Source organism: Teleopsis dalmanni, chromosome 2 (assembly GCF_002237135.1).
Source record: "Teleopsis dalmanni isolate 2A chromosome 2, ASM223713v2, whole genome shotgun sequence".
In the NCBI taxonomy this organism is placed as follows: Eukaryota; Metazoa; Arthropoda; class Insecta; order Diptera; family Diopsidae; genus Teleopsis; species Teleopsis dalmanni.
The window spans coordinates 86,701,790-86,707,860 of record NC_051847.1 but is presented as its reverse complement, the minus strand read 5'-3'; positions in this window follow the sequence as shown (position 1 = coordinate 86,707,860).

The window sequence follows — 6,071 nt, the reverse complement described above, 5'->3', positions numbered from 1 at the left end:
TATTTCCTACAAAAATAAAAGTATTTTAATATCTGATATCTATTGTTATTTTAAATGTTTTATAGATTTATGTGGGGGTTATATGTCATGGTTTGATCGTTAACTTAATCAAGATTCTCTTTAAGTGTGATTTTCATTTTCGATTGTTAAATCTAGAGTGAAATGTATAATACTCGAGATTAATTTATAACAGTCTAGATATTTTGTTAGAGTAGCAAGATTACCCTGAAATGAATTAAATGTCTTATATGCCTTGACAGGTAAAGTGTGATTTGATTCAACATATGTATATATGTATTTGTACAAAGTATAAATGTCCACCAACAAAACTACAAAAATGTTAGATTACTCTGAAGACTTTCTATTCGAGAACAAAATTTTACAGATCAATTATATATCTAGATGGAATCCAGATTTACTAATGGAAAAGTCCATTAGTGGTTCCCAACGTTTTTTTGACTAAGGGCCACTATAATGTTTTTGCTTTTAGTGAAGATCACAAACTTTTAAAAATAATAAACTTTATGATTATTTGAATATACTTTATGCATCTCTGATATAATGTATAATGAATTGTATAAGTATATAGTTACATTATATGGGCTATAAATTAAGTATATAATTAGTTGGAAATTTTATGTGCTTATTTTTTAATAAATGAGGTCTTAGTGGATAAACTACAAGCTATGTATCCATATCTGTTAAATTTGATTCGCAGACCTTTTTTAATCACCGGTTGGGAACCACTGATTTAGAGAAAGACATATATTATCTAGAAAGACTTTTGATCAACTTTTTTTTACAAGATCATACATTATACATTTCAAGACCACTGATGATGGGTATTTGGCAATACTCGAAACAGCTGTATGGTCAGCCAAAAATTCAATTAATTGAAATAATTTAAAAAAAATAGAAATTTTTGTTGTTGTAGTTCACTACTATTCGAAAAAACCTCTTTAAGATCATACATATGTATAAAATTGGAATATAATATGGAATTAATATGAAATAGTTAAATTCAATTAAAATACTGTTATCAATGTTACTCTTTTAGTTAAGATCTTAGTATTTATTCATAAAGTAGCTTTCGTTAATTAAAAATCAACTGTAATAATAAAATCTGAGGATTGCTTAAAAAATGGTCATTAAGTATCCAAAATGGAAAGATACGATCAGACAAAATATTGTTCGTTAATTAAAAATCCACTTTGCTTATGAGTTTATAATTATGAATATGATTATTTAATGTTATTTATAAATCAACAATTCGGTCATATGTAAATAACTTCTCTATTAGAAAACTGAGGACTCCCTAAAAGGTGTCACTTAGGTAATTTAAATGGAAGAATACTATCAGTCCTACGTTCATTAAAATTTAAGTAAACTGATGATTCCATAAAAAGTGGAATTAAGTAACTAAAATGGATGAAGACTTTCAGACAAAATATCTTCCCTCAATCGTCTGTTAATTAAAAATCAACTGTAATAATGAGATCATCACAATATTATGATTATTAAATAATAATGTTCAAATCAAACCATAATACCAACACGAAAAAATATTGAAAGTAAAACATTTCTCCTACACTTTTACTTTAAATACTTGTATAAGAAATTATTAAATAAATTGGGAACGTTGCATATCCTGCGGGTCAATTATGACCGCACGCATCCCACATTCCCAAACTGCACACAATAACGAACATTGTCTGTAGCTTCAGAGCGGTGTCATGGTCCATGTCAGTCGGGAATTGGTTGCACGCATAGCGCAGGGCATGAAACACTCGTATGCTTAAGTGCAGGCATAGATTCTTTTTGTCAGATATTTCAATTGCATAATTTGTTTCATTTGAAGGAATAAACTCATGTGAGCTCGTCCATACAAAAGTATCTACACATCAGCGCACTGCGATGTCTTGCAGATACTCGTAGTCGCTCGCCAGGCAGTGTGTCTTGCACTGCGCTTCCCCCTCCTCCAGCGTTAATATGTGTTAATTTAATGTAAATTGCTTGCTGGGTTGTGGTCTAGAAGTTCTGCAACTCGTCGACTAATAATTCTATCGAAAAATTAACAGATATCGTGAAACTGTTTACATATTTTCTCAAATTACTTGCGTTGCCGAAGTCTCATCAGTTACTGGTGTTGCGTGCAAATGTGCTGCTCTGTGCAATTTATTCAATGATTTATTTATTCAATTTTACTCGTATTCATTGTAATTCCACTTATTTCGCATTTCGTTCTTATTTAACTTTATTTACTTTTGCTTTTAATTCTTATGAATATAAATTGAGTGTGACAACCCGAGGGAGACGTCTTTAACTCCAGACACAGGTTGGCGGTTTGCAATAATTCTATAAGCGTCAACATCTAATTTATGCAATTGCTGAAAATCACTATACTAATATATACATTTTTTTTCAAATTTCTTAATATATACACATATGAAGATATTTAAACAAGTTCGGGATTTTACTTAGAGACAATAATATATATATATTCTAATTTTAAGTTATTGTGTTTTGCAAGTCTTTGGTAGTGCGTAAGAGGTGCTTTTAAAATCAGTCTACTCTCATAATCCTTAAGTATTAGAATTATATCTGAAGTAATTATATCTGAAGTTAATCTAAAGACATGGTTAAAAAAATCTTTGATCAATGTGGTTCAATGTCAATGAATAAACTTCAAACACTCCTTAAATTCGCAGAAAGGTCTACTACAAAATGCACATAAAGACTTAACTCTATTTGCTATCACTGAAGACCAAAAGATCTATGTATGGCTACTTATATTAATCTAACATAAATTTGCAATGATATTATAATTTTCAACTAAAAATAAAAAAAATGGAATAGAAACTGTTTTAATTGAATATAAAGTAATACGCAACGCAAGCTAAGAGTACTGAGAAATTAGAGAGCAATACAATCTATTCCCTTTTCACTATTTTAAACAACCAATAAAAATGATCATTAATGTCGGACGTGAAAAAAGTGCTATAGATATAATTGTTGTTAATGTTTAACAATTTATTCTTAATATGTAGATAGAATGTCGGAAGATTACCAGACCAACCAACATAATTATGTGATTCTATATTTGATAATTAGTTATTTCTTAGCTAGATTAGCTTATGAATATATTCTATAACTTGCAACACAGAGAGATTGATGTATTGATTTCATGGCTTTTATTGCCATTTTCTTGTTGGTTATAACCTTAGTGTGATCATCACATCTTCACATTTTATATAATATTATCCAAATTAAGTCCGTATTAATTATATAGTAGTGTACGTAAAGTGAAGAATACAGAGAAATATATGAAATGTAAACATGCATCGGTTCACGAATGATAAAATCATTAATTTCAAGGCGTTGAACCTAAATCTTCAACGTCTACACCATTGCACCCTTTTTGGTTATACAAGTAGTTGAATAAAATCTTATTCTAGCAATGATAATAATTTCAGTTACATAGCTTTTGAGCTAGAAACCTATATTAATAATTTGTTCTAGAAATACATTAAAACTTTTAGATATAAATATTTGAGAAATGTGAGAGAGAGAGTTTTATGAGAATGATTGCAACAAAATCAATGGTTTCTCAGAACTCTTATCTTCAGAAGTCTCTGACTGTAGTATATTTTGAGATCCTAAGCCAAGCACTTTAACTCTCTCTACAAATATTTCATTAATAAATATATATTCTATTACGAAATGTTAAATATATAATATAATTTTTGTCTTCTTGGAAATAAAGGTTTTAATGTTAATATTTTCTTGCCGGTAGTAACGCGGGTTATAACGAAAAGAAACTATTTGAAAGTATGAAGGGTACGAATTGAAATGAAAAGGCAACAACAAAAAATTTAGTTAATTTATTGTATGGTCAGTCAAATTTCAATTATATTTAATAAAGAGGTTTTTCGAACAGTAGTTAAGTACAACAACAAAAATTCATATTATATTATTTTAATTAATTGAATTTTTGGATGAATTTACAGCTGTTTCGAGTATTCCCAAATACCCATCATCAGTGGTCTTGAAAATAATTCTTGTATTTAATTATTCGTAAATAATTATTTTGAGACTGCAAATATTTAATTAAAATTTTTGTTGTTGTATTTTGAATTTTATTCGAAACTTTCTAATTTTTATAAAGGTTTTTATATTTGATCCATAATTTTCAGCCAATTGAATTAAATAAACTCGTCCTATTCACAACATGTCAAAATGTTCACAGATTTTTTACAAATGTCAAAACATTATATATAAAAAAGTATTGTTGTTGTGATTTAAGTTAGTGCTATTACGCACTTTTACTCTTTTTTTGCTGGGGAGCTTATCTCTGCCCCACACTAAACTTTAACTATACTCGAATCATTATCATTTATTTATCTTCTAACTGCTGACGAACCGTGTGTCAGCATATCTTCCTGAGGTGGACTTAAGTTTTGTTAGGGCGGGTTTGGGCAACGTATCAACTTTTGTGAATAATTTTAGGACTCTGTCCTTGATATATTTTTTCACTGAGTCGATTCTTAGATCTCTATGCATGTCTGTTGTTCTAATATACCAAGGAATCTTAATTAGTCTTCTTAAAGCCAAATTTTGTGCTATCTGTAACTGCTTTATGGCAGTATTTGATGCTTTATGTATGTACTATTTATGTAAGTATTGATTAATATCTTAGGATAGTGTAAATAAATTAATATAAACAATATAGAAAATAATCAAAATAAAAATATTTGAGGTGTAATGAATGACATATTAAAAAGAATTTTCTAAAATTTAAATTTAATTTTTATTTTCTAAAAACGATAGAATAATTTTAATTTAATTGAAGGAATTTAAGAAATTTAATTTGATAGAAACTTTATATTAAAAAATAAATAGGATTAATATATACTTAAAACCTATGGAAGATAACGTGCAACAAGACTAAGTAGGTCTCTAGATTCAGCTTAATAATGTATTCTATAGTATTTAGAAAGAATCGAAATGGATTTCTTTAAGCTATAACATATTATTATTATAACTTATTATTATTATTACATATAACTTTAAACTTATTATTATTTTATTTAACTGGCAAGTAAATACTTAAGTTTCATAGTTTCAACTTAATGAAAATAATATTTATTTAAAGAAAAAATAATAATTGCTTTTTGAATAAGTATATCACGATTATTATTGTATATACTTATTATATTAGTTAATTATAACTCATAAATAATAATTTATAAAACAACTTGAACTCGAACTATTGTCAAAGCTAGTTTGTCTCAATTATCTCATAAATTTTATTTCATAATAAATACACAAACTATTAGAACATTTCGTTAAAAACAATGTTCTTCCCTGCGTAGAACAAGCAAAAAAATAAAGATACAAATTGTTATGAATATAGTTCTATTAGAATTTGTTATGTTTAACAATTTGTTGTTAATTTAATCAATTAAATTTAATAAAAAAAATTCACTTACGCTGTTGTAGTTCCACCACGCGGCATTTTGTTTGCGAAGCGATCACGCATTTAGGATATTTCAGATATTTTAGATATTTTTCTAAATAATTTGCTAACAGATAATAATTATTTTTATTAAACGTATCAAGATGTTCTTTTTTTTTATCTGAAATATGGCAGATCAACAAGTAAATAAGAAATGATCGTATGCTTTTTTATCTCTTCATCAAATGATTGCAATGATTGCTAGATGTAATGTAACTCGGACGTGAATTAATTTAGCTGAAAGCGAGTTTGAGTATATATAATTTCACATATCTAATTATTTTTTATATTTTTTATGTACACTTTATTTGTATATTTTTTTGCAAACCGAAATTATAAAAATAAATTTACTTAAATACAAATTAAGTGTAACGAAACGGAGTGACGGCGACAATTTCTGTTTTTTATATTAAAACAGTTTAAGTGATTTCGTGCTAATTTTCGAATTTCAGCTGCAGATACTAAAAGATTACTAATAATTACATATAATATAAATAATATTATATATATCTAATATTAGCAATTTTAAAAAACTAAATATTTTATAGAATAATAA